This window comes from Larus michahellis, chromosome 7 (genome assembly GCF_964199755.1).
Source record: "Larus michahellis chromosome 7, bLarMic1.1, whole genome shotgun sequence".
In the NCBI taxonomy this organism is placed as follows: Eukaryota; Metazoa; Chordata; class Aves; order Charadriiformes; family Laridae; genus Larus; species Larus michahellis.
Genome location: NC_133902.1, coordinates 25,960,140 through 25,985,887, shown reverse-complemented (window position 1 = coordinate 25,985,887; position 25,748 = coordinate 25,960,140). Strand labels below are relative to the sequence as shown.

The 25,748-nt window shown below is 40.8% G+C and overlaps 1 long non-coding RNA gene across 1 annotated transcript; it reads left to right on the top strand.

Moving 5' to 3' along the window:
* Positions 1-7,383: 7,383 nt before the first annotated feature.
* LOC141746820 (uncharacterized) lies at positions 7,384-21,259 on the top strand. The gene is made up of 3 exons (XR_012588499.1): positions 7,384-7,444; positions 20,366-20,459; positions 21,129-21,259. It is a non-coding gene; the product is annotated as an uncharacterized LOC141746820 (long non-coding RNA).
* Positions 21,260-25,748: the final 4,489 nt, after the last annotated feature.

Sequence of the window (25,748 nt, the reverse complement as noted above, 5' to 3'; positions counted from 1 at the left end):
AGGCCAGCTCTGATGCTTCGTTTCGGCTCTGCTGTTAAAAATTATCTCAAATGCTGATGACTTCAAACTCATGAGAAACAGAGATAGGCAGAAGCTGTGATATTTGGATTTGGACTCTGATTTTAAGTCCTACATAGTTCAGGCTATCTTGGATCTGCCTATTATAATGATAAAGGTTGCAAGTAAAATAGGAATTTAGGTAACTCATTTCTCATGATCAGGCAGCTCAGAAGCATTTAGTTTGGCACCAGCTTCTTTTCTAAGAAACAACTTTATTTCCAATTGACCATTTATCAATCTTTGAGTTACTGATTGACAAATGTCAGCTTTTGTAATGAGACGGGGAACGCTGCTGGGAGCTGTGTGACTCCTCTGTGAAATGTTAACACAATTCCTTTTCAGTCCCAAAAGAAAAAAAAAGAGTGATGGCATGTTTTTCATTAATATCCAACAGTATTTCCAGATGTCTCTGTCACAATCTCAGAAACCATGTTACCAAAGGGGAAAACAGCACCTTTGCTGGTGCCCGATGGGTTGGGCACATCCCCTGCGCACCAGGGTCTCCGGTGGGAGGAAGCGAGGTCATGTGGGTACAGAGGGAGCAGTGGTGGCCCTGCCGCATCTGCATGAATGTCCTAAAAGGTCTCTGAAACACCTCAGGATTCATTGCTCTATCATGCCACATATACCAGGGAGTTTTGGTAAGGTGTTGATGCAAAATATTATGGGATGGCTACAATAGCTGCCAGTCTCCTTGCCTACAGTACTGCTCTTTGAGTCACATTTTTCAAGCCCAAAAGCAGATGTACTGCTGTAATCCCCATCATCTATATAAAAAGGCTGTCGTATAATAGAAAAAGAACAACTTGTCTCCCTCCTCCAAAGACAATTCCATAATCCACCATCCTGTAGGTGCCTGAGGTGCCAAAAGATTATGGGGTGAGGATGCAAAGGGTCTCGGTCAAGTGTGGGAGCTCCAGGAGACCCAGAGGAAATGGAGGTGCTGCTCAAAGCATGAACAGAACATCCTTTCATCTGCTGGCATTGGAGAGACCAGCCTGAGAGTGGAAATGGCACCTTGACAGCCATAAACCTTTAGGTCAGTGCTTCCAATTTTCTGAAACAATTCCTCCAAAATGGAGGGTTGCTGGGTTCCTTTTTATGAGTCTGTTATCAGTTCTTATGTGGGTATGTTCCCTGCTCTTTGTGAGCAGGAAAGGGCAAGAATATAAACCAAACTGCTGTTTCTGAGCTCATGCCCTTAGTGGATGAGGTTTTTACATCAGCTTTCTGCTTATTCACTTTCAGGTCTTTTTTTTAAAAAAAGTTATTTTGCCAGGGCTCACACTAAGAAATTCTCTCCTCTGTGGCTAATGCTTTGGCACAGCCTCCAGCCTCCTGCAGTGAGTTGTGTCTGATGCGGCTTTGATCCACAATATATCTCCTATCTCGCTTCAGTTGCTCTCCATTTTCTTTTAAATGGCAAGTCAATAATCACCATTCCTGGAAGGATTTTCTTTTATATGTATGCTAAAAGTATGCTTTTAACAGGGACTTCTGCCCACATGTGCTGTGAAAGACAGTGAAAAAGGGGCCAGTGCTTGCAGCATGGTGGAAATTTTCTCCCCCTTTTCAAGCTCTGCAGGAATGTGCTGCCTTGGAGGGATAGTGCTGCCTAATGTAGACTGTATGTTGGGTTGGAGGGGTGTGTGTGTGTTCTTGTGTGTCCATATATAAAGAAAGGTGCTAACCTTACTTTAGCAGCTGTCTAGGAAGAAATCCAGCTACTTCCAATGAGCCTTAAATTCCATCAACTCCTTTTTATACAAAAGAAGATGCAGGTAGGGGAATGGCAACAATGCAGCCTGCTGCTTTGTTCCCTCGGTGCCAGGAGGGGATAGAAAGCATTGAGCAGGGAAGGGAGCTGATGATCAGTGAGCCATGGCTCCCACCTTGCCAGAGCCCTGTGCCACCCAGCCCTTCCTCTGCTACTCTCCTGGTCAGAGGGCTCCGCTGTGTGGACCTGGCAGCAGATCTTCTCCTGGGAGGAAAGGCTGACCAGACTTGCTCTCCCCAAGCACTATAACTGCAGGGTTTGGGTTTTGATTTTTTTTTTTTTTCTTTTTTCCCATATGCAACTTCCACTTTTGTGCATTAGCTAGGAGAAAATTGGATATAATATGACTTTTCAGATCTTCCTGCTATGCTTATATACATTATCTACATTCTGACCTTCATTTCTAAACATTATCTATGTAGACTGTACCTCCATTACAGTTTCAGTAGTTGCTGTAAGTTGCATAAGCATGTAATCTCATTTAAGTCCCCTCCACTTATCCATGTATACTGCTTCTAAAGACACTACTGTTGTCTTTTAATGTATCATAAAATTGCATTCATATTAAAATAGAAATTTAAATTTTGTTCTAAACACCTTTGCAGGTGTTTAAATCGGTGTTTTAAGTACCAATTCAGCAAGTATTGGAAAGTCTGCCATTCCTAAACAGCATGTTATGAGAATCATGAGCCACATGCAGGGATTCATGGGGGATGCGTGGTGTGTCTGAGTGCATGTAAAATTATATGAGATAGATTTTGGGCAGCTTTTCCTTTTTGCTGCATGGACCCACAAATACCATGCTTTACTGTCGGCCACCTTTGACTGTTGCACCTAGTAACTCTCTGAGGGACAGCTGGTGCTGTTGAGAGAGATAATTACAAGCTGGGGCCTACTTTGCACTCATGGGTGTAAGGATGCTTTCTGAGGACGGAGAATTTTTATTTCTTTCCTAGGACTTTCCTGGGTGGTTTCTCAGCTAGGGGCAGCTAGGGTTTAGTAGTAAAGGCCCAATCTCCAGATAACAGAGAGACTCACTCCCAGGGCTTGTGTTCCCTCTGTACAAAAGGAAGAGAATAGCCAAAACAATTGGTTTGAAGGATTTAGGATTATCAGTATTTTGCTGAGATTTCTAGGCCATTTCCTTCTCATCTAATATAAACACTGATAGAAAATGTAAACATCTATTAGAACTACACATTAGGAGCTTAAACTGTTACCTTGCTTGGCTTCATGTCCCCCTTCTCCAACAGAGAAGGAAGGGCCATATCATGGATGTGAAAAAAGTAATTGTCAAGTAAAGGGAGAAAAATTAGTGGATGAATATTTGTGTGTGTACAGGAGCAATGCAATTTTCTTATGGCGTTTCTTTGCTCTTGAGATTAATTTTAAATAACAGGAAGTAATTCCTTCTTGGGCTTTCCATAAATGATGATTTATATCTTTTTTTTCTCAACAATGCTTATTTTAAATGGTTGAATTGAATTGGTCCCTGGAAATATTTTGGTTGCCTTCTGATGTGCTTTTTACATTTCTTAGCTTGACATTTTACATTTGACATAGTCAGTGCACAAATAGGTTGCACATGTTTATTCATTTTATCCTGTGAACACAGCGACGGAGTTGATAGAATAGCATTCTGGTATTGACATGAAATTAGCTCGCCAAGCATTTCATTTCTTTTGGAGGCTGAATCAAGTAATCTAATTAACGGCACACTCCTAAAGTAAATACTAGACACCAACATCACCGATCATTGGGGGACAAAAAAAAAAGCTTTTCTGTATTTCTTGCAACACAGTTAAACATTTTGCAAAGTAGTATGATACAGATAGCATAGCTGGTATTAGTTGCAAGAGTCATAGTCCTGTGTCTCAGGCATCACAGTTTTTCGTATTACAAAAATAAACGCAAAGATAAACTGTGTGTTCATGTGACAACTGTGATATTCTATCACTGCGGCAAGAATATGAATCTTGTTAGAAGAAAGAGATGGGGACCTGGATTGAGTTCATTAACAGGACGATGGGAAAGCAATCCTGTTCATAACATTGCACCTATTCCTGGTCACCACTTCAATACGCTTGTGCTGTTGGACAGTTTGTAAGCAAATCTGCCGTTACTCTTTAGTGGGATATGCAACCAGTCTTGGATGAAACAATGTTTTAAAAGAACCTTGCAGGAATTGGTGAATATTTTTTTAATGCTGTAAATATAAGCAGCACAGTATTCAAGTCCACAGCTAAATATAAAGGAAGGATAATCGGTGGCACTCATCTTTGATATTTGTCTATATTTTTGGCCATTGTTCTTGAAGCATGTTCTTATATTTTCTTGGATTTCTGTATGCATTAAAATTAAGTACACACATGTTTTGTTATCATTCAAATTAAGAAAATCACAAACTGACTTTGATCAAAGAATAAAAACATTGCAATGATATCTCAAGCTTGTAGCAATTTTCTCAAATTAATGCATAACTTAAACAGATGAGGTTACAAAACCCTAAACCTTTTGGTTACAAGAGGCTGGACGTTGTACAACCGTAATATTTTCTGTTGAAACATAACCACATGTTTAATTGGAATATTTATTGGTTTTTTCAAGATGCTTAGAAAAAATTTCATTCATGAAAAATCAGGTTTTCTGTAAAGAATGTTTTAGTTTATTTGGAAATAAATCTTGGGAAACTTGATGAGATGCCTACATGCTATCTCAGAAAATGAAAAATGAGTCTTTGAAAATATTCAAGTGTTAATCTTTCATACAGAACTGTTTTTCATCAGTTTGCATTCTGTCTTTCTGTTTTCCTTCTCTTTTCAGGAGTATTGATAGAAGATCTCCATATTACGCTTCTGTATACAGTTAAAACTGGATAGTTAAGTGGTAACTTTAACATTCAACGCTTATTTCTCACTCTTGTGTGATACATAAAAGAGTTGGCTTCCTGTTTTCATTAATTCCGATTACCCAGTCATTTCCAACTGTTAATTAACTAGTGCGATCAAATAATTTCTGTAACTTTATTTTAAGGCATTGTTCAGCATAATTTTGAACTCAGAAGTCATACCGAGTTCTGCAGCAACCCCTCAGATGAATGCCGAAGTAATTGGCTCCCTCAGAGATAATCCCTGTAATCACATAAATCAATAACTACATCATGAATCCCTGTCAACAAGAACAGAGCACAATCGGCCAAGTTAGCTCCTTGCTAGGCTGAGATAGTAAAATAAATACCATCATGCAAAAAGGTCCTCCTGAAACATGTTTCTAGAAGGCAAGAGCTGGCAATTTTTTGCCTCCCAAGGGTCCCAAGTGCCTTTATCATCATGAAAAAAATGAAGCCTCAGAGGCTGACTGATCTTCTTGTGCTGGTGTTGTAGCTATTCCTTACTGCAGGGCAATCTCCTGAATAGCTCTGAGCAGGTGCGCTCTGCAGGGTGGTGAACTCCTGTTCACTTAAGAGAGAGATGGGATATTCTCTGTCAGCCCAAGTGAGGAAAGAACGACAGAAAAGAAAGTCTACAGAGCAACATTCAGAAGGCTTTTGTGAGTCCCTGGGCACATCTACACTGTACGATAGAGGGTGGTGATAAATGCCCATGCTGGCAGGTGGGTTTGCAGCTGGGTGGACATGTATGCCCAGATCTGGAAGAAATACTCCTCTCTCTTCCACAGTTCTTCTCTCAAACTGAAAGTCTCCTGCAGTACTTCTGGTACACGTGGTCCAAGCCGGGTAGCGAAACCGGGGAGGAACCCTCCTCGCTTGCTTGTCACCCTTCCTACCATGAGGGGCCAGAGCGTCGGGCAGTATTGCACATGTGGGTGATGTGGGGCTCTCCTTTGTTTTGTATTACACCCTAGAGCTGTGTCCCTGTAAAACACATGAGCCTTAGATCCCCAGAGGTCTGTGAACCCTTTGGGAGCTTTTTTTCTGTTTGTTTTTTTGAGTTCCACAACGAATAAATGAGAAAATCAAATTTGTTTCTTGGATATGGAAATTTGATATACAGCTAGAGGCTGGACTATCATAATTTTTTTTTAGAGAATGACACATTGATAAAAATTGAAAACACTGGTACAAAGAAAGCAAAGCAGCATTAAACTCTTCTGAACTTCCTCTTGTTTTGGGTCTTGCTAATAGGCATCTTAGTCCCTGTGATTTATTACTCTGCCAGTAAAGTAAGTCAGGATGATTCTGCCTCCTTCCCAGATGTGCCACTGGACCAGAGGCAGGCTGCAGGCAGCTCTTGGACAGACATGGGTGTGAGGGCCAGAATCATAGAATCATAGAATCGCCTAGGTTGGAAGGGACCTTTAAGATCATCTAGTCCAACCACCAACCTAACTCTGACAAAAACCACGACTAAACCATATCTCTAAGCACTATGTCTACCCGTCTTTTAAATACCTCTGCTCCTGGATTCTGGGCTGTCCATCAGATGGTGATTGAAGTGAGCGGACTTGCAAAGTGTTTTGGGTAGGAGTCATTGAAAGGAGCAGGGCATTCAATTTTCAAAGGATGGTTTTTGTGACTTGGGAAGTTTCTTACTACTTTTGACAATTGGGTCATGGAGTTCTGTCTTCTTTTCTTCTAAAGGTAACAGAGGAAGGGATAAAATATACTATAAATTGAAGTAAAGAACTGGTCTCCAGATTCTTCGTAGGATAGGTATTGCTGTTGTGCATGGGGTAGAATGCACTGTACTTTCCTTTTTCTCATTACATGAGCCTTCAGTGATGAACAGACATATGTCTTAAAAATATTGCATTTGCTTCAGTAAATCTGGATGTAGCGATACCAGAAATATATACCGCAGGCTGTTGAAGAGATTCTTCATTGAAACTGGCAGTCACATTGGAAACCAGCTGTTGGCTGTAGGTAGATCATTGTAAAGCATTTTAAAAAAAGCTAGAGGATAATTCTAAATTTCTATAGCACAAACCAAGATAATTCCCTGAGTAGTCTAACCAAGAAAATCGCACAGGTTCTTGACAAAGTACTACCAGATGTGATACAGCTTTTGTCTGTGATCCCTTGTACTAGAGAATTAAAAGAAGTGTAATGAATTCTGAGTGTGGGTATTGTAATTGGTACACAGGATGCGAAAGAAAAAGAAAATAGAATATGTTTAGTTGCACTCTCAGGAAATAGTAAAACCTCCATGGTTTATGTCTGCCTATAAAGGTGCTCTATTCCACCTGGCCATCGTAATGATAAAATACATTCTGTGTGATCATGGGCGAGTTCTCCCGGTGTGGTGAGCAAATCTCTCTGAGCCTCTACTTTATAGATATAGTTATATTTATCTATCTAAAAGGTTGTTCAGAGACTTTGAGGTCTTTGCATGAAACTCATTGTTGTAGAAAACTGAAATATTATTATGCAATCTAAGAATAAAACCTGACTTCCAGCTCCCTAGGTATTACTAGCTGGGATAACTTTACCCAGGTGAATGACATTGAGGTGATGTGAACACAATTTAGCTGATTGAGTACATAAGCTACCAGCTTTGCGGTTTGAGAAGGATTTAAACCAGTAAAGTGCCAGCTTCTCCTGTTCCTGTCAGTTTAATGTGAAAGCTGAAGCTGCTTTCCACCTTTCAGGTAAGCTAAGGTATACGGTATTGTGTGTTTCAAGCAACAACTGTTCACAGCTTTGGCAAATAAAAATAAGATACCCTGAATTTTGTATGAAACATATTCCATGGTTTTTAGCTCAATAATTAAAAACAAATGGCTTGATGAATACCATGGTAGAATAAATAAAAATGAAACTGTAACTATTTACACACTGGATGTGCAGCCATTGCTGTCTGGTTTTGCAGAAGAGACTTGAACAAACTGTAACTCTTCTGTTACACTGTCATGCTAAGAACCAGGGTTGGATTGTACAGGTGCTTTAGAATTAGTATTATTTAAAATATCAATAATAAAAATCAGTAGCAATTACAGATGTTAGAAAGAGACTAAATAGAGAAGATGTAAAATAAAGTATAATATGAATTTGATTCTCCTGTTAGGGACTCTGATCTACTGCTTGCTCTGAGTAGCGCTTTTTTTTGTGTTCTTGCGTACCCAAGCGGGTGTGATGCAGTCAGGAGTGCTATTGTATATATGATACTGTATTATGGATGCAGTATGATGAACACAGAGCTGAAATAAATATAGGAAGTTCATACCTCAGATATCTTTTGCTTTTTAGTACAGTAGGCTGCAGCTTTGGCAGACACTCTGCAGCTGCTTGTTTATTCTTATTCATATTTCTGAAGCATTTGATTTACTAATACAAGTATTAAAGACTTTTCTCTTCTTTAAGTAACACCTTGAATAGCCTCCCCTAGCCCCCAATTTATTCACCCCAGCTCTTGGTGACTCCATCCATATAACTGCCATGCTCATACCTCATGGAAATACAATAGCGTGACCATCCAGTACAGGTGGTTGGAGTTGCAGCAGTCTGTTCCATGCTGTAGCGCGTGCATGGATAGGAGTTATTCCTGAAGGCCAGGGTTTCTCAAAATACTACACGTCACAGTAAGCCTAGAGGCACAGGTAAACACCTAGTTGGTAGATGGTGCTTGGTTCAAGAATTTGCTGGGGCTTACACCTTTGGCCATGGAATTCCCTCGGTGCTGAAACCAAGGACCCTAAGAGGCTCTTCAGAACCTAGAGTTGCCTCTCTTGTTTTTAAGAGCATCTGAAGTGTGCCCTAATAATTCTTCAACCCAAAATAATTAACAGACTAACACCCGCCACACACCACGCTCTGATTGGCCAGCACTAACTGTGAATTACAGAGCAGGAGAGATGGGTGCAGTACTTCAGGGTGAAGGCAATTTTGCCTGCTTTTCTTGTTATTTAGAAACAAGAATGTAAAAACGCTAGTGGCCATCGTTACATACTGCCTACATCTGCCCCAATAAGTCCCTGCGCTGGTTTTGGCTGGAGTAGAGTTAATTTTCTTCATAGCAGCTAATATGGGGCTATATTTCAGATTTCTGCTGGAAACAGTGTTGATTATTCAAGGATATTTTCATTATCGTTGAGCAGTGTATACACAGTCAAGGCCTTTTCTGCTCCTCATGCTGCCCTGCCAGCAAGCAGGCTTGGGATGCACAAAAAGTTGGGAGGAGGCACAGCCAGGACAGCTGATCCCCACTGACCAAAGGGATATTCCATACTATATGATGTCATGACCTGCAATAAAGTAGGGGAAAGGTTGGCTGGGGAGCTGCTGCTCGGTAATTAGCTGGGCATCGGTTGTTTGGTGGTGAGCAACTGTTTTAATTTGCATCACTTGTCTTTCTTGGGTTTTATTTCTCTCTCTTTTATATTTTCCTTTTTCATTACAATTTATTTTTTTGTTATTAATTTTATTTCAATTATTAAACTGTTTTTATCTCAGCCCATGAGTTTTCTCACTTTCACCCTTCCAATTCTCTTCCCCCAATCCTGCTGGGGGAGGGAGTGAGTGAATGGCTGTGTGGTGCTTAGTTTCCAGCTGGGGTTAAACCACTAGAGTCCCTAAAGCAAAACACTGTTGTTCTTTGGTTTTTTTTTTCTTTTGTTCTGTTCCAGGATTACTTCTGGTGCATAAGACTGTCCTTGATGCATAAAAGTATAGGCATCCATTTTACAGTACTTAAATGGCTTTTGAGGAATGTGGACAAATGAGTTATACAATTTTATATTTTTTTATTAAGGTATCAGGAACTCTGATAGAGCTTTAGAGCTTTTTTTTTTTTTTTTTTTTTTTTTACTTCAGAAGGAGATAGCCTTGTGTTGTGGTTTTGGCCAAATTGGCCAATGGCCGGTGACAGATGCTCCCCCCCTAGCTTCTCGGGCATGGAGAGGAGGAGGAGAGATGAAAAGAGATTTACGAGTTTAGAAGAAACTAAACTACTTTAATGAAATATTAAAAATAAAATAAAAAGGAAAGAATGAAATAGATACAGGATGCACAAAACTGAATTAAGCTCCCAGGGTGATGTCACTGGCAGGCACTGGGGAAGTCCCAGACTGGACTCAGTGACGAGTGGGAACTGGGTTCCAGAGATGGAGTCAGGAGCACACGGATCGGGATCAAAGGCAGATGAACAGACAGGGTCCTCCTCAGACGTCAGCCATTGAAGGAAGAGAGCTGACCCTTTGATCCCTCAGCTTTTACACTGAGCATGGGGCAGATGGGATGGAATACCCTGTTGGTCAGTTTTGGGTCACCTGTCCTGTCTGCTCCTCCCTGCAGGTGGGACCGCTCTACACTTTTCCATTTCTGACCTTCCAACGGGGCAAATAACGAAATTAGCTGACCTTGGTTGTTATAGCAATAAGTATAAGCAAGAGCCTCTCTGCATACCATTCCTTGGCACACTCTGAACGAACCATTTTAGACACAACATGCTGTTAATTTCAGAGAGTAAGAGGCCTAGCTAAGAAGTAAAATTACTGAACAGAAAGTTGGTTCTGTTTTACCTCAAACCAGGACATCTTAGATAATTATTAAAAAACTGTCAGTCTCACAGTGGGGCCTGCATTTACTGTCTCCCCTGATTTACTGTGAGACAGGTAAGTTGCAGAGATTTTTTTTAAATCTGACTTCTTTTTTTGGCTGATCCCCTATAAACTTTCACTCCCCTGTTCTCCTGTCTGATACCTGTAGGAAAGAGAGGAAATCAGGGCTGAGCCATTTACATGGAGCGCTTCCTCTGTCCCCTCCCACCTTGGTGCTTGTTCGTAGATGCAACCGCGGAGCACCGTTGGGGAACACCACGGAGCTCCAGCGTCTGGGTCCTCTGAGCACAGTTGCTTGTGGTGTGTGCAAGGGTGGCACTTGCTTCCTCTCACCAAGGCAGGTATCTTCCAATTGGATTGCAGATTTTAAGAAAGAATTTGGGAAAATGACATCTGAAGTAGAAATATGCAAAAGAAGATCAATTAATGGATAAATATGTGGATCAGCAGATGTTAGCAGGTCATTCCTGGTGAAAACTTGCATCGTTCTGGCAGTTTCTGTCCAAGTAGGACTATCTTTACCTAGATGTAAGCACCCTGTGTTTGCAATTCAGTTCTGTCAGTTTAAAATAAAAATGTAAAGAATAGAAAGTTTCAGCAGCCACTCTTAGCAGATTTGCAATGCTTTGTTATTGCTCTTTTATCCCAGGACTGCAATTTTATTCTAACACAGGCAAGAGGCATTGCACAGCAACCAAGAGAAATAAAAAAATAAAAAGACAGTTGTGGGAACTTGGAGTATTTCCAGTGCTCCATTTCCACTCCTGCCCCAACTTCATTCCTCTCAAAGATAGCATTAAAAAGCAGTTATTAGTTTCAAGGTAAAACGTTTTGGATATGAGCAAGTATTATAGTTATTCTGCTACTCTTATACCAGTTGGATCTTGTACTGAATATTCCTGTAGAAACCCCATGGGTTAGATGCAGTTAAGGGGAGCACACCACTTTCTTGCCCCTTCCTTAGGAAGATCATCACCTCAAGCCCATTTTAGGAGCACTCTGCCACTTGCTGATTCAAAACACTGTGATGACATGTTTTATAAACCTCTTAGACAGGTTTTTGGATAAGTATGATAACATTTGCTAGAGCAGCTGAATTTTTCTTTGCCCCCTACCTTTTAAAGTGTCAGACTGCCACAACATAGGGAGGGAGATGACTCCATTCCCAGAAGTTAGTGGACAGCCTATGCGAGACACGATTCTGGTTTCCAGCACAAGACTTGATCTTCAAAGCCCTTACAGGAAGTCACTCAAGCTGGAATATAAGGTAGTTTAAAACTTACTGCAGGTTATTTGCCCTACGAGGTGGTAGGCAGTGATTTGTATGCAGACGTAGAAGATCATTGCTCTGTACATTTAATGGAATCTTGTTATTTTATCCAATCCTAAATCAAATGAATCAGCTTTTTTACCTTTCAACTTGAGGTGAGATGGCCTAAATCTTAAGGGACTAAGTACTGCAAAATTTACTCCAAAAAGGATCACTGACCAAAAACAGTTATGGAATTGTTTGTTTTAAAGATGTAGTCTAAGTAAATACTAACCTTATTGTTAGAGAGCTTGTTTATTTAGATAGGCTTTCTCATAGAAGTCTAATGACTACTATGAGTCATTAGAAGTACATGACTAAAACATAGTATATTCAAAACTTAATATAAAAATAGCTCTATATTTTGGAAGAATAAATTAGGAACTATGGTACAGTATATAAAAGTAGTCTTCATTTGCATGTGCTAATTAATTTCTACTTTATCCCATCAACATTTGGGAGTAGTGGCCTTATTAGCAGGAATGAATTTGCTTATAGTCTGAAACTAAACACTGAACAAACCCAGTGAAGGTCACCCTTTTTCCTTTCAATTATCAAGGTTAATTATAAAATTAATTAGGTCAATTTGTAACTTTGATTAGGAGAATTTACCTTCTTTTGGCTTTGACACAGAATCTGGATCTGCACAGAAAGATTTTGCCTTCTGTACTAAGCTCAGTTGTTCTGTGGCATCCTCAAAAATATTTCCAGGTTTTTGCTACTCAGATGATGTCAGATTATTGAACTCAAAGTGGAGACTGTATTTTTTTTTTAATCTTGTCATTATACTTTTCCCCGTCTAATTCAATAATGAAATCTGGTTTTGTAAAATAGCTTAACAATTTAACAGGAAACAGATTAAAAATTAATTGGTTTGTGTTCTTTTCATGTACTGTCAGTTATAGTTACGGTTATAATCTAGACCATCACCATCAGTCATCAGAACATTACCTCTGTTTCTGGTTATGGTCAATAGCCTTGCTTTTTCCTATAATTATCCTAAATTTTGTTCTTTGGGTCATATAAATAAAATGAGAAGTAGCTGAGGACATGTATTTTGCTTAAATTTTCTGCTGCTGTCTGGCACATACTAAAAGCGTTACTCTGGCTTGATCCCAAATGATGTTAAGGCCCCAACATCATAGACGTGCACAGGCTAAGTGCAGACATTCTCCTCGAGAACTTGCAGTCTAAATAAACGTGGGTTAATTGGCAAACACAGAAAGGTCTGGAGAACAAATAATTATCCCATTTACTGGTGGGTAACAGAAATTTTAATTGATTTGCCCTCTGTGACAAATCTGTGCCTGGATCAAGAATTTAATCTTAGTCTGAAATTCACTGCCTTAATGAGAAGAACATCTTATTTCAGCTGTAATATGACCCTTTCCTGATTAAATGGACTGAGAAAGCATTAGTGGTTAACTTCTGCAACCTTCTGCCTCTTAGCAATTAACAGAGGGACTAATTTGGCAAAGTAGGGAAGGCTTTCTGGGTGGCAGCAAACATTTCTCTTTCCTTTCATGGCCAGGGAGTTTGAGGTCTTGGCGATACTAAATAAAACAATTCTGATGTATTGTCTGCTTAAATGTGAGAAATGAAAATGCCAGGTCAAATAGGCAAGGATTGGTAGTGGTTTGCATCCAGATCGTAAAAGGTAATTAAGCAGTTGGACTCCACTTTCTTTGGGGGGTGTAAAGACCTCCTGAAGTGACAGCTTCTAAAGGAAATTCCTGGTTGGTTTCCATTTACTCTCATGATCCGCTTGATTTCTCTACTCACACATTATTTCATTTCATTATTATTTCACATGTAGCCTTCCTTTACTTCTCCATATTTTCGAAACATTTTAAATTGTCTCTAACAGCAGTACATCCATAGGACAGGTGCTAACCCTAACTATCTCCTCCTTCTGTGGAGATCCAGTCATCAGGGCCTGACTGATGCTTTTTTGCAGTCACAGTCATCAACCTGAAAGAGGTGTGTGCCACTTCTCAATACTGTACATACAAGTCACCTCTCAACTGGACCTTTTATGAGCACAATTATTAGCTCCCTAAATCAGAAACTAGTTCAGAGAAGAAAAATGGACTCTGTTGTCCTGGTGCAATTGGGAGTACTTAATTCTCCAAAACCTGACTCATCGTCTACAAAGGCCTTGTCAAGCTGTACCTTGGTGAATAGCTTCTCTTGTTTAATCTGCCATATCCATTATAGGAGCACAATGGTGTTTTTTTTTTTTTTTTCATTTTAGCCTGACTGGCAGGCAGCTAAGTATGCTCATCACCTTCAATGAATGAACTCAGTACTTCTACATGAAGATCCATTTGACAGTAACCATGAACACTTTCAGTGCAACAAAAAGTCACTAAAATATTTAATATTTTCCTTTAAGCAGGGGAGGCAGTCTAGAAGTCATAAACATTTCTTCTATTTGCTTAATAGAAGATAGATCTAACTAAATATGGTTGTGTTCCTTATCTTAAGGCTATCAGGTTATCATAAATAAGGTTATCATAAACACCGTATCAGCAGGCTTTACGTTTTAAAATGAGGCCTATATATATTTTAAAAAAATACAAAAAAGCTTAAATAGAACTCTTAAAATTTCATTTTCCTATGTTTTTTTCTCATCAGCTTTTGCCATACGCAGAGGCTTTTTTTTTTTTAATTAAGAGATCCTCAAAGTCTTCTTCCCCACTCAAATTATTGTATCTTAGCTAGTCTTTAGCTATTGAAGAGTCTGTTTTTCCTCTGTCTGCTAGCTTGCTCCTTATTATTTGCTGCTTTCTTGTCATCGCTCTATATTTGCACTCCTGTGCCTTCCTATGGTTTCTCAACTGTCGTGTCTTCAACACATGAAAATTCAGTGGCTTCCTCCTTGTCTATTAGAAACTATACACTCTACTTCCTTTCAGTATTAAAAACAGGAATGTAATAAAATTCAAATATTTGTTACTCCATCTGAGATGAAGACCAAATAAATACCTCTATAAGCCTGCCCTTGGTGTTTCATTGCCCATGGCTATGGGTAGTAATGAAAGAGCAAGTTGTTTTCTTTTGTGAGCAATAGTCAAGAATGTCACGGTCAGTACAATGCAGCAAACTGACAGGTAGTTGCTTGAAATTTTGTTGGGCGGTATCTCAGATCTACTTCTCTTTATACTGCAGTGACAGCCTGTATTATCTGTGCCTAAAGCTCAAGTAATCTGCAGGTGTCACCTGAGGAATTCAAGCTGAGGAGGCTAGACACCTCTTTGGTCCTAATTGTACTGCTGACCTATTTCCTTTTGCTGGTGGAGATTAGGGTACGCTGGCACACCATGTAATCACAGGACTCTGTCTGTGCAGTACATGTCACAGAAAAGAAGCTTACATTTTTCTTTTAATAAGTGAAACTTGTTTAAACATGTGCACCCCCGGATTGTCAGCTTCCTGCTGCCATGGCTTAGCTTTTGTGCCTTGTCTGGTCCTCAGATGGGTCCTGAAGGTCACTTGCCTACCCACCAAGCAAATGTTTTAAGTGTTTCTTAGCACAATGGGAACCCTTCTGCTAAATCACTGTGTGACCCTTAAAAACATAGCTAGAGGTGATCAAATCATAATATTTTCAGTCATTGCTTTATCTTCACACTGAGTGTTTAACAAGAGCTTTGAGGCTTAGAAATAATCTTTCCAGGATAGTCACTTCTTGCCATGTTCAAAATGCTTCTGAATGGAATAAGCAAAGCACTTCCAAAAGCATTCTAAAAAAAAAAAAAAAGGCAAAAAAGAACATTTACTGCTATTTATGGAATTGCAGTGGGTATATTCCATTTTCCTCATCCAGAGATGTAGAGAGTCATGATCACAGTAATACAGCTACGGATCAAATACATGCATATTGACAAGAGAAGGAGAGCCTCCAGCATCAATTTACAGTGACCAAAAGAGGGAACAGATTGGGGTTTGACTGGGAGTGAAGATAAATCAGGTAGCTTTGCTTAGCCGTGGCTGGGCACCACCAAATGCCTCTGTGGCATTGCTTACTCTGCAAATGTGACTGAATTAATGTGAGGCGGGGTGGGGTTGTATGACCAATAGTACAGTGGACAACACTGTGAACGAACACATTAAGTGTGTAAACCTCCCAATCATAGCCAACTTATATTTTTTTCCTGTAATTAAGCCTTTGTTTTGTTTAATAAATGTAGTTTAATAACTCGCTGTGCCCACAGAGAGGTGCATTTGAAGGGAAAGCCACCAAGAATTACAACTGTGCAGCTAGAGTGCATTTTTTTTTTTACACAAGTCAAGGTAATTTTGCAAATGAACAGTGCATTCTCATTGAAAATTTGATCACCCTGTTCTTGGGATTGGTAGTTTGAGCAGAGCTAACATCTCCATCTTAGGATGTTGCAGCTTAGTATGCAAGAACAGCAGAAAGCAGTGCAGTAACTTTGACAATTAACACAATATTTATTGTGCTTCATGTGAACAAGACTGATTTATATGGGCTGCAAGTGGCCTGAAGGAATAGCCTACTAACCTTCCTTTCCCCTGATGCAAATTCTGGATCCATATAACAGACAAAGGGTGCTCTTCTACGCCAGTATCCTGCATTCATTCTTTAGGCTGCTTGAAGCTCAAGTTTGCTTCAGGGTACCAAAGAGCTGGTAGTAGATGCTGCACTAGACATCAGTCTTCCATAAATTCATTCACTCGTTTCCTCATTTATTGGATTTCACTGAGAAATGATGACCCAAAAGCTCAGAAGAAGCAATGAAGATTTCCTCTGTACAGTGAATATTCTGCGTTCTTTTGAATATGTATTTTAAAGTCAGAAATCAATAGGAAACTTTACCATGTTTTCCCTAAATCATCATGTTTTAAAACCTGTAAGAGCTTTTCTCCATGTGAGATACATTGCAAAAATACAGGCATTTGCATGACATTCAGTGTCCTCTTTAGTATCTCCTCTTGGCTGGCTGCCTTTAGCTGCTTTTCTTTATGACTACTAGAAAGTTCAGACCTTTTATCTCTTCACTCCCAGTCTAAGAACTTTTCCTTTTTTTTCTCAGCTCAGAGTAATTGTGTGAAAATGGCTTTCCATCCACTTTTATCAAAAGACTGAGCCCTGTATCTCCTCGGGGCTGGGGCAGCAGCAGATCAGAAACACAAGCTATCTCTCCTGGCTGGTAGGATGCACCTACCAGTCCTCATGCCATCATTCTTAACTCAGTGAAAGGGCAACTGTAGAAAACTCCACTAATACACAACTACAGCTTGTTAGGTTTTGGGGAGTTTGTTCGGTTTTTTTGTTGTTGTTGTTTGTTTTTAAAAAGCAAAACAAAGCAACGCAACCTTGTTTGAAGGAGCATCAGAAATCAAATGCAGAATGCTTATCAATTAGCTTCCCTTGGAGCAATACACAGTGACTTGCTTGTTTATTGGTATCATGCTAGTTTTGAGGAATCTTAGCTGAGATGATGGCCTCATTTTTCTGTACAAACACATTCAAGAAAGGAAGTTATATTGCAAATACAGTAGACTGGCACAACATGAGTGAAAATATGCCCTTGTGGCCAAGAAGGCCAATGGCATCCTGGGGTGCATCAAGAGGAGTGTGGCCAGCAGGTCGAGGGAGGTCATCCTCCCCCTCTACTCTGCCTTGGTGAGGCCACACCTGGAGTACTGTGTCCAGTTCTGGGCTCCCCGGTTCAAGAGGGACAGGGAATTGCTGGAGAGGGTGCAGCAAAGGGCTACAAAGGTGATTAGGGACTGGAACATCTCTCTTATGAAGAAAGGCTGAGGGACTTGGGTCTTTTTTTTAGTCTGGAAAAAAGACGGCTGAGGGGGGATCTTATGAATGCTTATAAATACTTAAAGGGTGGGTGTCAGGAGGATGGGACCAGTCCTTTTTCAGTGGTGCCCGTGGACAGGACAAGAGGTAACAGGCACAAACTTGAGCATAGGAAGTTCCACCTAAACATGAGGAGGTACTTCTTTACCCTGAGGGTGGCAGAGCACTGGAACAGGCTGCCCAGAGAGGTCGTGGGCTCTCCATCTCTGGAGACATTCCAAACCCTCCTGGACGCGTTCCTGTGCAACCTGCTCTAGGTGACCCTGCTCTGGCAGGGGGTTGGACTAGATGATCTCAAGAGGTCCCTTCCAACACCTATCATTCTGTGGAAAGAAGCCTGGACAGCCTGAGTCTATGGATGTGAGAAGGGAAAGTGAAGTGACAAACCCAAAGTCACCCTGAGCCTGTGGAAAGCTGGCTATAAGCATAATCTAGACATGATGGTCAGACCAGTATGTGCATCTGTTGACAAGTTTGGGGAATAAAAATTAATGTACCTAATCTAAAGAGCATGAGCTTTCATCTGTTAAGGAGAACCAGATGTCTTCAACAGGAAAGAAAAACATACCCCAAAATGCTTAATGGGCTCACCAAGAGAGAGGAATCATAAAATATTTCTGACTTACTCACCAGTATATTGAGAAGAATTTGTATTCTGCAACAGAACCCAGGACAGTTTGTGCTACTTTCTTGTAATAAAACACCATAAAGAAACAAATGGTAATTATGTGCACTTCCTTTATATGCAGCTGAGAGATACCTTTAAGTACTGTGACAGCTTGCTAATGTACCACTGTATTTGAATAAATACCTGAAGTAAATAGGTTTATGAAACCTCTCATAAACTGCCAGTTGGATAAGGGGCTATTATGGAAGTACCGTAACTTGCTCACTTTTCTCTGTGTACAAGCTGTTCCTGACCAGATCTGTAGGTGACTGGATGCAGAGAACAGAGGCAGACAGGGTGTTTCAAGGAAAAGGGCACTTTTTGTGATAGGAATTCACCTAGGCTGCACCAGAATATGAAGACCAAATACCCCAAGGTAAATACCTGTGAGTTGTAATTTAGTTTTCAAAAATTAATCTGGGACTACTAAAAGTATAATTTTCCTCATTAATTTTCTTGGAGGTCATTTGGGGGCCAGTCTTAAGCACTATCTGCTGATAACTCAAACATCAACATCTGAAAGTCTTAGCGTTCAGTTTTACATGATTATGTAGTTCAAAAGATATTGCTCCCAATTATAGGACAAGTTTCATAATTAAGAAAAAAATAATCCCAGGATTAAATTTATGTCTTTTATTTGTAATGGTTTGCACTACTGCTGAAGGCAAATAGCACGTTACAGCCAGGCTACACTGTATTTTTCCTCTTTCTCTCACAGGAACCGGCACTGAACTGAGCACCTTCTGCGCTTTGAGTTTTTCAGAAACTCAAGAATGATCCCAGTCTGATTCTTCTTCCCCATCCCTCCCCCCTGAATATCATAGCAATCTTAAAATTTCATATCTCAAAGTCTCATTATTCTTCTGAGAGAGTGACTATTTTCCCATTTCATGGTAGCTTACAAGGCAGATGATTGTTTTTTTGGAGCGGACTGAGTGGGGCCAGGCGCTTGACCTCATCAGGGCGATGTGGTTAGGTAGCTCTCTCAGTGACAGGGCGGCCATAGGAGCGAGAGCCATGAGGCAGCGCAGCTTCTCCACCTCCTAATGTGCCATCTACAAGGTCTCTTCCCATGGGACCAGTCCCAGCACTCTAAAGCTGGGACAACAGTTAAAATATTACACGGGTTCTCTCTTCAGAGTTACCTGTTTTCTGTTCCTCATCTGATTAGACTTTTTTTATTTCTGTAACACTTTGTATTTAAAACACTTTATCCTGGCATGAGATGTTTGTTTGTTATCTAAATGATAGTGGGGCTATGGATGCTCTCAAATGAACAGTGACCTTTAAGCATATGTACAACATCTGTAGCAAACAGCTGGAAAACGTATCAGGTGTTTCAAGTAAAAGTGCAATGTAGTGTTCCTGCAAAGCCTTTTTCAAACCTCTTCATTTCACATCATGCAGCACACAGCAGTGCTATTCATTAAAAGCTGAAAAAACCCTCCTCTATTGAGGTGGATATTCTAACACAGAGAATATAAAGTTGCACAGCTTCCAACAGGTGAAACTGGTAGTGCAAAAAAAAAAAAAAAAACCAGTGAACTTTTTACTACTGCTTTTAGCTTTCAAGCACTCATTTGCTAAATAGCCTCCTCTTTAACATCCATTTTTCTCCCTGCTAAATATGTGCTACTAAAATGACACCTCCTGACTAATCATTCCTCAAGCATTTACATACATTAGCTAATTTTTTTGCAGGGGCTAAAGTGAGTGGTTGGTAAACCTCAGCTAATGCTGGCAAACATTCAGCGGTTCAGATGATTATCTGAAACTTATCCAAACCCATCTCAGCCTCCTCTGGCTGAAACCTTAAAGATTGCACTTACAATAAGGACTGCCGTTTTTTCTTGTTTCAGGTTGGCCATAAAAGCAGGAGGTCTTTTGCTTGTGCTGCTGCCTTTCAGTTTCCCTTAAGATACTTTCTATATAAACAACTGTTTATTAAATATACTTCAGATTTTATTGGGCAAACAATCTACCTAAGTGGACGGCAGATTGAGAAGGGATTTTGTCCCTGAGTTTAGGGCATCATATTCTAGACTTGTTTATGCAGCTATGTCATGTGTCCGTGGCAAGGCCCCCATAGCTGGGTACACCGTTACTAGTGTCCGATTCCTTCAGTGCAGCCGCTCCAAGTGCATCCACTTTGCGCTGTTGCCTGGGCTTATAGCTTTTTTTTTTTTCTTCTTACAGGATACAGCTTGTGACACACGTGCCCCCTGTATGGAGACTAAAACAAACCAGTCTTAGGCAAGGGGAAGGCTCTCTCCAGCCCCCATTTCCTCTGGTACGTTCCTTCAGCTGGGCTGACTAAGTCAATAAGTTGTTCAAAATAATGCTTTGTTTTCTGAGGCAATCCTCTCTTCTTACCTTATGAGGGCTCGCTTTAACCTTGGCTGGTAATACAGTAACACTGAGCCCTGTTTCCTAGCTACGAAGGCATTTCTCTGCTCTCTGAGGCTTTTCCTGTGCTCCCCACCCTTCTGTGTTGCTCGGCCATCAGGGTTGCTGTGGGCAAGCAGCCCCCTCTCCCCCTTCCCAGAGGGCAGCCTCCGCTGCGGCTGGGCTGTGGCTGGGCTGCCTGGCTCCTGGGGGATCTGTGAGTTTGCCACCAAGCAGCACCGTGTCCCTGAAGCAGGTCTGGCTCAGCGCATCCCCTGTTGGAGCAAGGGCAGGAGAAGTTGGAGCCTGTTTGCTATGCCATGTAAACATGCCGTAAACCAGAGCGCCCGGGTCACTTACTCAGCATGTCAGACTTGCACCCTTTGCCCCTGCACCTAAAGTGAGGGTAAAAGACAGTGAAGGATTTGACTGTCACCTTTAGAAATACATGAGCACTCTCCCCTTTTCCCCTGTCCCTGAACTCTGCGATTGTATTTCATCACTATCCGAGTGATCATAGAAAGTTTAACCTGCAAAATTATGCCCTGTAAATGACAACCATTTTCCTCTCAAGGTGAAAGACTTGGAGACGGAGAGAAAGAGGGAGAAAGAGAGGCCCAGTTGCCATGGCAACCCTATGAAACTCACACGCCATAGGAAAATGTCATTTTCCGAAAAAGACAAAACTTCATGGACAAGTGGTACAGTACATCAGAAAAGGAAATTGCAGTTTTAAAATGAAAAGCTCATTTGCATTTATGGTTTTGAGTTTCATTTTCTAGTTACAAGACCCAGTTGTGCACAATTTAGTGGAGAAAATTATATTTAGCATTTCAGGTGAATAATGTAGATTAAGATCAAGTTCAGCCAGAAGTTCATTGTGACAGACTTGGGTTTGGAGAAGGCAGGGGTGTATGGATTCTGCTTTAGCTGGGTAAATACTGCTGGGTCAGAGAAGTCAACTAGTATTTTACACCCTCTAATAGACCTTGCAAAGTCAGGATCTGTCCCTAACTGTTGAGATTCCTGCCACAGCTTGCAATTTCAGCATGTAATGTTATACCTTCTAGATTCCATGTTACCTTTGATACCATCAATCACCATCCATTGTAAGCCACATTGCATAGGAGAGCGTTTTATGATGAGCATTAGCGTTGTAATATAGCAAAGAGCATTGTTAATGAAGCGTGGAAAAAGAATAAATTCAGCTAATGGGTATATGTGTCAAATTTCAATTAGGGATATGTTGGAAAGTGAAAGAGAGAGATGAGCATACAAATTAAACCTTTGACCTTCAGAGTAAAGGGAGAAAAACCTGAGAGAAAAGGGGGATGTTCAGAGATGTTTTCCTTGAGACAGATGAATGCTGAAAAGTCTGAGCAGCAACTCTGACATACTGTTTTCTCTTTAATTACCGCTATATATGGAGTGACTCAAAAAAAAATACTGGTTGGATTCAGCTAGTTTATTGACAGCTATATTACTGTTTGTGCTATTTACTGCATGGGGGAGATATAAAGATTGCGAGCATTTTATGGTGATGGAAGACAAAATCTCACCTACGTGAAGCCTAGGCAGAGGATATTAAAACTTATCCTTCTCTGCCTGTGAAAAGCGGCTGGAAAGAACCTCCTTGTTCCTCTTAGGCTTTCAAACAGGCCTTAGTTGATTCAAAGTGTGTTTAATGCATAATCTGGTGATTGTGGTTTTTTGAATGCAAATAAACAGTAGAGGGAGGGTTGCAGCAGAAGCACAGCTGAGCAAGCTGCAAGGTTCGGACACAGTCCAAGGCAGCTGGGAATTGCTAGTTTACATTTACTTCAACACTGAAGTAAGCAATCGATCAGATATGCAGCAGTGGGTTCATACAGGTGCTATTGTACCCCTGCATGCATGTGATTTAATTTCAGTTGCTCTACTAAAACAATATGGGTTGAATTCAGCTTGAGTTTAATAGGGCAAAATTGCCATTAAAGGCATATATGTCAGGGTTAATTTAACTCATTTGCCTGCATGAGGAGTAAGGGTCTCTTTCCCAGAGCATGGGGTTCACGGGGCTCACAGGGAAAGTGGTAAGACCTGAACCCAGGCAGAGTCTTAAGCACCATTGCCCTTGCAAAAGTTACCGTGCCTTTCTGACTTGTTGACTGCTAGAGAAAGGTGCTTCCCTGGACGCTTGTCCCAAGAAGTATGGCTGCTGCCCATACCCATAGGTCCCCATGGATTCCTGCTCACCCCTTGTCCCCAGCCCAGGGGGACACCCTAAAGTCCTTTGACCTGGGCACAGTGTCCAGGGCAAGGCACGGAGAAACTCACTGCCTTGCATGAGGGCAGTGTGTCAAACACACCAAGCAGATGTTTCACAACACTTCTGTGACAGATGCGAATCTGTGTTTCAGTTGTAGTCTTGGTGCGGCTCTGCTGCGTGCTGCACACCTGAGGGCAGTGACAGGACAGCCACCTCGGCATATGCCCAATCAGATTCAAATGCCAGGCAGCAAGTTGCCACTCATTGCCAGCCTAGCAATGAAACAAAATCCATTTATATTCCCCCCCTCCCCCCCCAATCAATTAATACCTCTAAGTGCCAAAAATAGTTGAATATTTGGCCAAGAGACCAACCCTCTATAGATCTCATAGTGCATTCTTGAGTTGTTGCCATGGGTTTTCATTTCCCACAAAAGTTCATCACTGTGAGGATCTCCCGTATCTTTATTTTGCATTCCCTCATCACAAAGCCTTTGGGTCCTTGATGGTGCAAGGCTTTCCTCTCATCTCCAGACATCCCTCCTGTCATCCCAGGGAGGCCACCTGCTCTATGGGTGTACGCAGCCAATTTCAGATTTAAACGCAGTATGGTGCCCTGGTTTGAGTCAAACTAATGCAGGAGGCAAGATTATACTGTTATCTGCTGTGTAGTAAAACCTTGAGAGGGATGAGGGAAAGGAATCTCTGTGTCTCGGGAACGCTTCCCCTCTTCAGCATCAAGCAACCCCAGGCTCACCAGGAGGAGCCCATTTAGGCCTGGAAAGACCTTGGTGCCCTCTGGCCAGGTCTTTCACCTGTAGGGTTTGGTTTCCATCTACAGACATGAAGGACATTTTTCAAACATCACAATCCCTGTATGCCAAATACCGGATTTGTAGTAAGTATATGTAAATGACTACTATCAAAAGGGTATATTACATGGAAAATTGTGTTCCTCTTCTTCAAAAGCTTATGAAAAGACTAGAGAAATGTTGAATTTATCCTTCACTCAGAATTGCTAACATTTTTCTTAGTAAAATTTTTCCCTACGACAGGTAGCTCAGAAATATTAGCATGATTATTCTTCGCATTTGATAATGGAAGTATGGAAAGCAAATTATCCTGTTAAGTCATATGATCTCACTTCTGTTTCATGACTGAATGATGTATGTCCCTGTAAGTAGGTAATACAGGAATATTTTTAAATGACAAAATTTGCTTTGACAAATCCTGCAGTCCAAAATCTTAAATTCTCCTTCTTCACCTCTGGCAGTGCATATTTAAAATTACTTTTTTTCCCTTCTTTTATATTTACTTTTATTCAGTGGTTAGAAAGAAAGTATTTCCATTGGGGCAGCTTCTCTGGTATAATGAACATCTGCATGTTTATTTCCAAATATATTGATTGGTTTTAATAGCATAAATAGGTCATGTTACCGGATAAATATTTTACTGTGGAAGCATATTTCCAGTGCTAATACTCTCATCTACAGGTTGGAGAAGAAGGAATCTTCTGTGAGCCTCCTCCAGTATTTACTTTCAGCTTCTGTTTAAGTGAACATTCTTGCCAGAAAACTTGTTCAATAGCCTATTTGGGGAATGCAAATACAACAGGAAAGCTAAACCAGCAAGTTGAATTACATTCTTCATCAGTCGAAAATTCATCAAGCTCCGTGTGAAAGGAAGAGTCAGAAATTGTCCATGTAGCTGCTTTCAGGACATAGTCACAGTTTTATCAATCTTAAATATTGAAAATCAAAATCACTATATTTATTGGGATTTCATTCAATATTTTAATCAACTTTATTTTTAATCAATTTTTAAAGTCACAGTACATTTTAGAGTTTCCATTTGCTCTAGTGGCTTTGAACCATAGGAAAAGTGTAGTCATATTTTTGAACTTTTAAGACCAATCCCGCAACAAATAGAGGCTTTCTTTAAAAACAAAAGCCTATGTAAGCTGAGGTTCTCCAGGCACTGCAATGCTCAGGTACTGCAAAGGAGCTCAGATACATCTGTGGCCAGATACAGCAGGTTTGCACTGGGAAATTAGATCCTCCAGTTTCTCATCTGGCTCATATCATCACAGGACTTGGCCTAAAGATGCAGGTAGCAAAGCAGGTGAGTGACCCAGCCCTGTATCAACTCAGAGTTTCCGGAGTGGCTCCTTGGGAGGTGGGTACTGCAGAGCCCACAGCGCACCGAGCCCTCCCTATCACCTCTGTTCTGCCTGCATCAGTGTTCCCCACTGGGGAATTTGTTCCTATTTTGACAGATTCTTTCCAAATAGTTTCAAGCTTCACATAGCTTTCTTTCCTTTCCACAAGCAGCAGAGATGATCAGCTGAGTGCTACAGGCTTAGTCCTGCCAGGCAAAGTGTTCACAACTACAATACTTCTTGTTAAAATCGGTGGGGGGCATCTTGACCCAAAGCTACATCCCATTTCTCTCTTGCTAGTGAGGAAGGAGATCTGCCCTCCTTGCCAGGTATGGGTTTCCTTGCTGATTAGAAACAGCATCTAATGCAATATAAATCTGACCGAGGGGTGGTGTCACCACACATAGAGACATTCCTGTATGTACATTACAAGGAGGAGTTGGGCGAGTCAGAGAAGAAATTTGCCTGGTTTAATTTAGGTTTGGATATGTGCACCGTACCAAGAGTTCACTATGCTCAGAGTCAAATAGATCAAATGCAGCAATCTGTTGCCAAGACAGAGGATTTAAGCACAGTGGATACATGCTTACATTTTACACCCCTAACCTTGCCTCTGTTGTGCAGATTTTAAAATTACATCAGTGAGAAAAGGATGAGTATGGCTATCTTCAGGTATAAAATGGAGGGCTTAGGAAATTTAAAAGGCAGAAAAAATGAAAATTATGAAGAGTCCTTCTACCACTTAATGAATTTTTCAGGGCCTTTTGGCTATTCGATGCAGTATGGATT